At 38.1% G+C, this 11,667-nt stretch overlaps 1 long non-coding RNA gene across 1 annotated transcript in view; it reads left to right on the forward strand.

Moving 5' to 3' along the window:
- LOC120749685 (uncharacterized) overlaps positions 1 to 9,346 on the forward strand; it is a 38,839-nt gene extending 29,493 nt beyond the window's left edge. The window contains exons 4-7 of the long non-coding RNA XR_005699733.1: positions 5,744 to 5,838; positions 8,290 to 8,418; positions 8,922 to 9,039; positions 9,174 to 9,346. This is a non-coding gene — a long non-coding RNA (uncharacterized LOC120749685). The remainder of the gene's footprint in view (positions 1 to 5,743; positions 5,839 to 8,289; positions 8,419 to 8,921; positions 9,040 to 9,173) is intronic.
- The last annotated feature ends 2,321 nt before the right edge of the window (positions 9,347 to 11,667 follow it).

The following is an 11,667-nucleotide window of genomic DNA, read 5'->3' on the forward strand; positions in this document are numbered from 1 at the left end:
CTGGGACCAAACAAACTCAGCAGCCAGTCTTCTAGTCCCCATTCCCATTTTCTTCTGTCCCAACCTCACCATCCACCCTAGAGGGCTCTGTTCAACAGGTAGAACTATGTCACAGGAAATAAATCCCAGCTTGTGTTAACAATCTTTATCTGTCCACTCTCTCACATCCAAAATCCCAATATCAAAAACAGAGGTGTCTTCGTTTTGGTTTCAAAGTAGCTCAGGTAAAGCAGAAGACAAACACTTCATAAAAAGACAAGAAACTTGAGTTAAATCCACAGAAATGTCCACAGAACTGATGGTGAGCTGATAATGCATGACTGAAAGGTGTTTTACCAGGATCTAACCATACTCTGGAGAGAAGGAAGCACTGTTTGAGCAGTTGTTTACTTATTATTTTCATCTTCAGCTTTCATTTAATACATATTGGAGGGCTCAAAAGTAACCACCTTTGTGTTTAGGAGATGCACTTCACTGTGAGCTTGTGGAAAGTCTTAAGTTTGAAGGCACCGGGATATTTTGCTTTGAAATTATATAGGGTTTTTTTATTGTTGCTTTTTTTAAAGAGTTATAGGATTTAATTAATTTGGTGGTCAGCTGTCTTTTTCAGTCAGAAGTTGCACGTAAGCTGCCTCCTGTTTTCCTCTCCTCCTCTCTCTCCTTCTGCCTCACAGAAGATTTTGCTAGGCATGTACATCCGTTTCAGAATCTAATCATAGACAACTTAAATCTTTCCAACGTTACCCACATTAGCAATTGGAAAATAATAAACATGACAAAATTCAAATTAATAGGGCATCCTGCACAACTCAGATGGTGGGGAGAGCCCTCTGGAATTCTAAGAGTAATAGGTCTGTGTTTATTTCTCAACCAACGGCATAATGTGACTGATTTACAAGAGTTTAACTCAAGTGTTAATCTGACAGTGACGAAGAGCTTCTCAGTGGCAGAATCACTTACACTATCATATTAGTTTCCTCCTCTATTAAAGCAGTATGGTCGATAATTGGAATGCTTTTATGTCTAGTGGTTCTGACAAGGCTCTCTTTAGGTCACATATGGGCGGTCTGGCTTGCTGCACAGCTGAACAGTGGCAAATGATTTAAACTGAGAAAGTATTGTTCTCCTCGTATTATGGAGCAAGGGCAGTTCAAGGAAAGTAAGGCACTGCACCGGCTACCTGCTGGTGTGTAGTAAAATAAGATGGACATGATACTGGGTTGGGAGTACAATTAAATCTATTTTGCACCAATGTGTTGGTGGACAGATGAGTTTCCACATGGCGGAGCTTTATGATCTTTAAGGTAGACTGAACTAATAGATTGGTGTGGAGCGTAGTGAAGTTACTAAGGATGAGAAAGCAAGCAGCAGTACATTTGAACTACAGGTTTCTCATATGCTCCACGTCATGCTGAGTTTTTATAGCTCCTTGCTTTCAAAAAGCCTGTTTCAAAGAGGTTTGCGCTAGACTGGGCATGCAGTTTTGCTCTGCAGATATTGTCGCTACCGATTTAGTGGAATGCAATTAGGAAGCCTAAATTAAGTGGTAATGGAGAACCAGCTCTTGAAACTGGGGTTTCCACGGCAACCACTGCTTACAATACAGCCTTCAGTTAGTTTTCCCACTTTATCTGCAAAATGCACAATTGAGCTTTAAAACAGCTTTGTGCTGAAAAGCGCACTGTAAACAACTGTTTGCAATGAGAGTTTTACACTGTCTTTAAATACAACAAACTATCAAATAAAATTCATTTGTCCACACTAATAAAAAAAAAAAAAAAAAGAAAAATTCACAGAGTACAGAAAGCACTAAAGGGTCCAGAAACTTATTATTCATTCTGGAAATGTATATATAATAAAAAAATTCAAGATCTTGTGGCTCCTCAATTTGTCTTTTAAGTCTTATCATTATTCCTCAATTTTAAGACACATAATCCCATATCTCTCAGTAGTGAGAAGAACTGAGCATTTTGGTACAAATACTGCATTTATCGCAATAGCAGCACTACATAGTTATAAAGCGCTTTTTGTCTAATATGAACTAATAACTGTGCATTTTCATCAACTTCCTTTAACATCCAGCAATCTTTTGCAATTTTTTCCTTTTTATAATATAATATTATATCTTTCACAAATGTTCTCATTTTATGACAAAATAGTGCTATGCCATTTCTGAAATGCTTAACATTCTTGATTGCTTTAGGATCATAGCCTAACTTTTGCATCTTGTCAGAGACAACCACAGGTGATTAAATATGCACAAAATGCAGGAAAATGGAAAGGATGAGGTTAAGGTCATAGATGTAAATTGTATTGACCATCCTTTTCATGATAACCCCATCAAATTTAATCTCTAAGATGAAATTATGAATTTGCAACCAATCATTCCTCTCTGTTGTGCAAGCACAAGTCTTGAATTAGTACTGTCAAGTGATTGGTAAGAGTTGAGTTTTGCAGTTTTTAATTTTCCTTTTTTTTCCTTTCTTATACGTCTTTGTTTTAATTAAGATAAAAATCTCAGAGAAAAGATTGTGCAAACTTCCCTGAGGTAATTTCAGAAGAGATATCAAGTAATTTTGATTTTTAGCCTATCAACTTATAAGTACTATTTTAAGGAAGCCTTTTTTGGAAAAAGAGAAAAAACACACCAGCAAAGGATCCCCACAGCAAATAAAAACAGACCTAATCTGTGTCTCAGCTGAAGTACAGCAACCCAAGCATCTTGCAGCCTTTCAAGACTGATGCACTTTGTGTGTGTGTGTTTTAGCAACCACACGGGTCGATGCAAAGAGAGAAAAAGGGTGTGGGGGTGAAGGTGGGGGGAAGGGGAGGGAAGGGGTAGGTGTGGGTGCCTTCCCTCAGGAGCCTGTTGGTCAGAGGACTGCATCTTGACATCCACAGTCACGTATAAATCTGGATTTGATACAGTCTCTGCAGACTTTGAACATGCCAGGCAGGGAAGCTTGCCCTTCACAGTATGGGTGCACTTTCAGATTGGGCTGTGACTATTCTGATCTGCTCGAAAGAGCTTTTTCAGCACTAACCCAAAACAGAGTGAGGATAGCAAGGCTTATTGCAAAGTTCGCATCTCCTCTGCTGTGTGCCGGTGCTAATGGGAGTTTCTCCTGTGATGGGTAGGTCATAAAACACACAGCTGCAGAGACTGTGCAGGGTGAACAAATCAAAGAACTCAGTAATAAAAATGATGTGTGTGCCAATATTATTTAATATTAACTTGTGAAAACTGTTGAAGAAACACATCTTTGTCATATATCAGAATCGGCTCTAAAACCGAATCAGCGGATTAATAGGGTTATTTGTAATGATATTGTCCTCATAAAGGCTTTAATATTTAGGAATCAGAGTTGGAAATTGTAATTCCTTTAATGATTTTTCATCACATAAATTAGCCTGCCTCAACTCCTCCGTCTAGAAGGCAAGAGGAGAGGTTGAGCTGGTCCTCTTCCTCATTCTTACGCAAAATCTGCTCATTTGGATGGATCCCAAATTTTAAAGAAACAAGTTCCTGGAAGAAATGCAGAATGCCAGTGCTCTCAAGACTTTCACAGGGCATCTCGTTTCAACACCGACTGCCTGCATTTTATCGGAGTACTAAAGGACACATTGAAATTATTTTGTTCTGGCACTGGCATGTGTTGTGATGTGTATGCATTCAATTGCACTTGACAAATCTTTGGGGCAAACAAAATGGTCTAATGTAAGGAAATATCTTAACATATTCCAAAATGACATTTTTAGACCAAACATGTGTTCGATTGATTTGCCTTCTCCAGAGATCACTTTTGAATGCAGGCCAGCAATAAGCAGGGGGGGCAGGCTCTCGCTGAAGGCCAGGCGGGTCAGCCGTGCTTCCGCTGGTATTTCCTGCGCTGCAGAGTCCCGTACCTAACTGTACAAATAGCTCCACATGGCATCCTGAGAGCGTGCCAGGGAATTTTATGATCGCACGCCAAGTATGGTTGTCAGGTTCCACTCCACTGCTGTGTGTGTATGTGTGTGCTCATATGTGTGTGTGGCTGAAGCTAACTTCAGACTGAGTAATTACCATAATCCAAACAGGGCCTTTACCATCTTATTTGCATTCAGCCAACACTGCTGTTTTTATCAGCACCACTACTGAATTGTTGCAAAGTTTTAATTATCTTGACAACTCTTTTTTTTTTTTTAATTCCTCTTTTTTTTTTTTTTTTTTTTTTTTTTTTTTTTTTTTTTTTTTTTTTTTTTTTTTTTTTTTTCTCTCCCCTCTTGGGTTGTGTTTGGATTTCAGCAGTCATCCCCCTATGGCAGCAATCACATTTCTGCAATGGGAAGTTTTCTCACTTTTTCTTCTAGTATTTATAAGCAGCCACAAAGGCTGCTTAGAAGGCAGCAGAAATGGAGGGAGGTTGTATTTATTAGTTAATGCCTAATATTTTTTTCAGCAAAAGTCACTCCAGATGCCTCTTTTTGAATTGCACTTGAAGCCCTGGCGTAACTTTACACATGTGTAAGCTTGCAGAATTGAAAGAAAACCATTTCCTATGCAGAGAGATACCCCTTTGCATAAATGTTTGCCAAAACAGAGCTTTAGTTGTCATGTTTTCAATATTTCCATAATCTTTTGATTTAGGATTAGTATAAAGTGTATCATGTCACTTATATTTGCTCTCTCTCAAACACCCTGCATTTTCAGTAGTTGAATGCTGTTAGACAAATTCAACCTTGAAATAAGACACCGTCTCCTAGCAGTAAGGGTAATTAAACACTGGAAGAGCTTACTCGGGGAGGAGGTGGACTCACCATAGCTTGGAGTCTTTAAAATGAGATTAGACATCTTTCTGAAAGACATTGTTTAATCCAGCTACTTGGGAAAGATTCTAGTGTATGTATACAGGGGGTCAGATGAGATGATTACCAAAGCACACTTTGACTTCTCAGACTATTGGTCTAGAAATCTGAGTTCATATATGTTTTAGTTCACATTTAAAGAGCAATTATAACATCAACACACAAAAATTGGTTTTTGGGAACATTAAGATAGGATATATTAAATAGGTTTTAAAATTTTGTTGTCCTCTGCAGAAAATAATGCTCTGCCTGCTGGGTTTTGCACTGCCTTTTGTTTTGCTTTTATAAATAGTTACAAATCACAAAGGTTAATGAAGAATAAAATACTCGAGTATGAGATTTCTATGGAGGAATAGAAGGCTTTAAAGCCTGAAGATTCCCAAGCAGAAGCAATGCAAAAACAGTTTCTAGTCTGTTGATATCTCAGGTACAATAGATGTTTTAAAAATAAGCCAAATTAATGTATTTTTCTAGCTATAGAATATTATGACTGTATTTAGCATCTCATCTCTTATGAAATTTATGCATTAGATTGCATATAATTGCCATCAAACAGAGTGGCAGTATTCTGTTCATCTGAAAGGTAAACAGATTCTGTTTAACACTCCTTAGACATTTATTTCACTGCATTTTGGCCTTATGAACATTTTATCCTTGTTTTCCCTTTAAAAGGAAAAAAAAAATTAAAGGTAAAAAACATTAGGGATTTCTCTTTAAATCCAGCAATCTATGCATACCACTAAGAATCAATGCTCTGTAAGCTGTCTGGTGTTCTGCAATAAATTCTAGCTTTTATAGACTTTTTCTAGGCCAGGTAGCTCTTAATGCCATAGAAATTGATTATTTGTGGTGTTCTTATCACTGCTTAAAATATCTAATTGCTTTTTCTCCGCAGATTTGGATTTGGCTTGCTTGATGCTGGACGATTAATGAAGGAAGCCCTAACTGGACAAATGTTGGTCTCCTGAGACAATGTGTTGTTGATAACAGGTCTGATTTGAGCAAGCCTAGTCAAATTCAATTTTAATAGTATTTAAAGGCACACACAGGACACATACAGCTGAACTTTCAGCTGGTTTGTCTGGTTTTATGTCTGTTGTGCTACCAAAGCTTATTCCCACTAAGTATTAAACTTTGTAAGACAGTAAAGACACATACCTGTCAGCTGCAGAAACAAAAATTTTGCCTCAGAACAGCAGATTTTGTTCAAAATTTGCCTTTCCTCTTTCATACTTATGCAGACTGGAATATATAATTCATCACTACATGAGCGTTCCTGTGGAAGAATTATTGCACTCTGATTATTTTGAACCCTAAAAATTATTGATTGAGGTAAAGAAGAGACAAGAAGGTATTACAATCAGTTCTCAATCTAGTGAGGGCAACCTATTTAAAGGCAGCTAATCCTTAGCCTAAAAGCTGTATGCAGTTGCTGCCTCTCCTACAGAACTTTGCACATTGCTGTGCCTGTATCATTTATGTGAAGTTAAGTACAAAACATTTTCCACCGCGCTACCAAATCAAGATAACCACCAAATATCAAGGTGCTATCTTATTGGATTGCTGCATTGAGTATGAAATTCAGCTCACAGCTCAGTCACAGCACCAGCTGAGGAAGAAAAAGGTCTCGCATGCCACCAGAATTCTGGACTTCAGGATGTCTTCCCTCTCATGAAGCTGAAGAAACGATGTCCAAAGTCAGTAGGATCTAGAGTACTTCCCTCCTTCCATGACTTCCTATTTTCTAGAGAGAGGTAAAACCATGGGGAAGTGGAACGTGCATCTGTGCACCTTGCACCTCTTCTAACCACAATGCTAGTCTCTCTTTCTTCATCCCCAAAGAAGGTTATTGAAAGAGAGCCTAATGACCAGCTCCCTGCAGATCTAGGTGCAGCTCTGCACATTATTTTAAGCACCATTTTGCAGAAGTGACTGTGTTTTCTCGTGTGGTGTTTGTTGTCTTTGGTATTTTCTGAAGGGAAAGGTGGAAATCCCAGAGAGGGAAGAAAAATGGATGGACACAGAAAGTCACAAACACAAGGTCCATGCTCCATCTCCAGGAGTTATCTGTGATCATAGCCCTTTTAAGCAAAGTGGCCCCTAGCCAGTTTGGGACCTGGAGCCCTCTCCTCTGGCTGATGCTAAAAATATTTGATTCAAATAAATCAACAACCCCATTTCTACCTCTTGCAACATTATCATAGTCACAGCAGTGATGCTGTAAACTAATATTTTACCTAACAACCTAATAATGGCTTAGGCAATGTTTCATGTATGAAGATACCCCAAGTCTGTCTCAAGACACAAAAGTCAGACTTGCCACTGCCACCTAGCAGAGACCCCCCCTGCCTTAGACACTATACTCTGAATCGGGGTGCTCCCTCTCTGTTAGAGACATGCCATCCTTTAGGAAACAATTTAAGATTTATTAGTCTGGAGAAAGCAAGAAACAGACCAAAACTTGCTTTTTTCTTGCTGTGCAGTTACAGCGCAGTTACCTACAATGAGCTCATCCCACAAGCTACAGTGTCTTTTTATCAGTTTCTGCCAGTTTAACGTTAAGAGGGACCGGGTGCAAATAGATGTTTTTGTGTACCTATGGATCCATGACTTCTGCATGTTTTTCAAGCATTTTTGTAGAAAAGGCAGGAATGAAGTAGAAATATATAGTCCTTTGAGGTGGTTGCTTCCCAAAGATGTTTCTCTGTTCAATCCTGTTGTCATTCTCCAGCAAAGCAATGGGGAGAGTTACACCCCTGAGGGACAGGAGGACTCTCCCTTTTCTCTAGATCAATCTTATATGTAAAAGGTACAGCAAGGAAGTATATTTCTCAATATTGTACCTACTTGAGGCTCCTGAAGGTGTGATTAATTGGGAGCGATTCATTAAACCATGAGTCATGACCTCCTTTTTTTCCTGTCACATTACTTATGAAGAAGAGGGTAGTCAGTATAGATGATATGATATAGTAAATTTAGAGGAAAAAAAAAGAAATTAGTTGTATTGCATGCAATCAACCTGTGCGATTCCCTGCTACAGGTGACCATCGGATAAACAGGGTTCCTTGATTAAAAAGAATAGTTGTTAATGTTATTACCATAACAGATGGAACCATCGCAGTATTTCTGGGACTTCTGGGTGTATTGGGAAGGCAGAAGTGAGTCCTGCTTGGCTAATAAAGTAAGAGCAAATGCACCATGTGCTGGGAAGTCAGGCAGGAGTGCTCTTCTCCATGGACAACAGTGCTGCACTATTAGCTTGATCTATGACTTGCCATTTCATGGTTTGGTTGGTTGTTTACTTGTCTGTCTTTTTAATTCCTCTGGAAAATACTGTACTGGCTCTCTCTGTTGACTGAATGACCAGGCTATGGCAGAAGACATAGCATTCTTCTTCTCTGACCTTTATATCAAAATTGATTAACAATAATTCTTTTGCAGAAAAGGATTGACAATAAGATGTGGATGTTCATCTTTAATGAACTCTAGTCACCAAGTGGAAACTGGCTAACTTTGATGATGTAGTTGATCACCTTCTCAGCAGTAGCTGAATACTTGCTCCTCAAAATGGTAAAGTAATGCTGTATTCATAAATAATATGAAGAACTACATGATGCTCTACTTGGACTTTTTGTGTCTTTCATATAATTTCTCGGGACTTTTCTCATTAGTGGCAAGAGCAGGATATGCTGGCTAGTATTTATGCAGTCAGAAATGGTAATTAATAAGAATAAAATTCACAAAAAATATTTAGAGGCTGTGTAATCCTGTAAAATATTGAGAATTTTATATTTATGTATTTTAATCTATGTATAGTATGAAGTCCACTCATAATTTAATTGGTTTTGTTTGTTATCATGTTCAGCATTTTAGAGAAGAGTTCTCTGGAAGGTGTTCTCACTTTTTAACTTAAGACTCTTATTTAAAAGACTCTGTTTTCAATTATGAAAATACTTTCCTGATCTCATTAATCCAAAAAAAAGATGAAGTGCTGTTTTAGCTTTTTATTTGTGACAATACAAATTAAACACACCTATGGCAAACCAATTACTGTGTTTATTTTTTTTATACAGAGCAAGCCTGTTAACTGAGAATGTGAAGAGGTGAACCAAGCAAAAAAGAAAAAGTGTGAAGAACTTTGCTGCCATATCGTCACTGTATCATATAGTTTTAGGTTCAATGAGTGAATAGGTACGTAACAGAAGGGCTATTTCAAAGAAATAGAAGGGGGAAAATTAAAAGGCACATCAGTACGTTGTCATTATATGATGACAATATTAGAGAGGGAACTTCATTTGTCTTCTTTTAATTTTTGATCTTTACAGTGGAAGAGTACTACAGAGAAATCTACATAATATGTTTGATCCAATCAAGTGTTGCCACAGTACCAGTATTCTTTTCTTGTTGGAGTTACTCATGTAGGAGAAACCGCACTGCTGTGTGAGTTAAAGGTTCACATTCTGTCCTTCATTTTGGCACTTACATTATAAGACTCTCTGTTTACTGTAGACGTAATAGATATCATCACCTTTATTTAACCATGGAAGTGTTGGTTTTCAAATTACTTGAAATTTTAATTGTTGTGATTATAACAATATATTTCACATGCAGAAGTTATATCAGTGTAAATCACTTGGGATAACAGACATAAATGTAAGGCTTTTTCTCTGAATATTCATAGTACACTGGAAATTGGGAGGTCAGGACTTCTCACAGATGAGGCCATCTCTTGCTGTGTTCCCTTCCATGGACGTGCATGCTACATTCCCTTCCTCCCTTATATACTACAGCAAGAAGCTGGCTATCCTCACTAGCAGGGATTCCGTGGTCTTCTTTGTCAGGCACTAGTTTTGGTGATTTTGGTGCTGTACAAGACTGCTACCTTGAAGATGTATGGATTGTTGACATCAAGAGCTTACTTTAAATGCCAGAGGTGGAAGAGTTCTGTAAAGAGCTGAAAAAATACAAGTAGAGTAATCTGCACTTCACAGAAGTTTCTTTTAGAATAGAGACAGAAAGAGACTGAATGAGGGAGGAAGAGAAGTGAACATAGAGGCAAAGTAATGGCAAAAATTAAACATTAAGTATTTAATTTAACTGCAGTCAGAGATGGGGATTATATCTGACCAAACAACTAAATCCTCCACCGAAAGTCAGGACGAAGTCTAACTCCATTTTTTATTTCATTACTTTCAGTAGAAAGGACCCAGTCGGTTATTCTCTGTGTGCTAAATAGTGTACTAATAGACCAAACAGACGGTTTTGTTGTATTGTCTGAGTGGTGTAACATTTTACTGTAAATATAAATAGGATACTTACTCACCTTATTCAACTTCCCAATGTACTTTATAATAAAGCAAGTAATGTTGACAGAAAAATGTTGACCAACCCTAGCCTAACAGCATTCACAGAATGAGATGAATACTGACACAAATCCCATCCATTAAAAAAAAAAAGTCAGTGGTATTACACTTACCTTTACAATTTGAAGGATAAATACAGAAATGCAAGACATGGAGTAATAAAAGCCATGTAGTTCCCGTTCTTCAAGGGTCTCATCCAGAGCCTACAAAGACAATATACCTACTCTTTTTAATTTTAATAAGCTTTGCATAAGTCAAAAATCATTGGAAATTAAGAACAGGAAAAAGAATCGCTCTGTTAATATTTGTTGGGTTATAGCCATAATAAAATTTTTTTAAAAATGAAAACAGTTGAAAACATTAAAACAGACCTAATACTAAATTTATTCTTGACTTCAAGATTACCTTATTTTCTGCTTCATTGTAAGTGTGTGATGACTTTTCCAAAGCCTTTATTGAAAACATTTCTCTTCCCATCGTGGAATAGTGCATCTTGCTTTCTTCTTGCAGCTGTTCCTTCTAGAGACATGAATCTTTGGACAAGCAGTTAGCAATATCAGAGGATAGTCTGGAATGTACCATCAGCTGGGACACCAAAAAATTACAGTTTGCTCTCATGGGAACTCCTGGGTGAGGGGTGGTTGTGGGTCAGGAAAGCATCCAGCTAAAGCAGAGTGCCCAGGAGTGCCCCAGGGAAAAGAAGCAAGGCCAAAGATAACTTTTCCAAACACAGATTTCTGAGTTAACCCATATTTTCAGATAGAGCAGATAGATTTATTCTTACAGTGGATTTTTATGTGAAAACAAAAACAAAAACAAACAAACAAAGAAAAGTAAGCAAAAGGACTATAAGATTAGATCCTCATTCTGCATTTCACCAAAGGAGAGCTGAGGAAATGACAGATGGAGTGATTTTATGGGGCAAGTTGAGCCCTAGGTTGAATTGGATCTCCTGTCTTGTTCAGAGGCAGCCCTTTCCTGACTGTGATGTGGAAGAAACACAGCCATTAGCAGGCACCTGCAAAAATGCTCCACCTGTTTTTGCTCAAAGTGACAAAGCCCAGAGGACAATGTCTGTGTTCCCTGCAGGTCTGTAGGGAGCATGATGTAGCTGATGTAATTCCCGGCTCCAGCACACCTGCAAGGTCTCATTGATCTGCTGTTCAGAGCTCTGAAAACTCAGAAATCTATTATCAGTGTGAGCATGTGCTTATTGATCAGGTTACCTGCTTCTGCTCCCTGTGTGCACCTAATTGTACCGGCATACGCACACACACGCACGCACACACACGTAAATATTCACACACGTGCGCATAGATCCAGGCACACACACATGGGTTAGGGGGATGTGTGTACGATAAAGGTTTTACCTTTTTTTTTTTTACTTTACAAAAATGCACATAAATAAAAAGAATGGACCTTCCCCATGAAACGTGAGCACAGAAACACTCACAAG

Source organism: Hirundo rustica, chromosome 2 (assembly GCF_015227805.2).
Source record: "Hirundo rustica isolate bHirRus1 chromosome 2, bHirRus1.pri.v3, whole genome shotgun sequence".
Taxonomy (NCBI): Eukaryota; Metazoa; Chordata; class Aves; order Passeriformes; family Hirundinidae; genus Hirundo; species Hirundo rustica.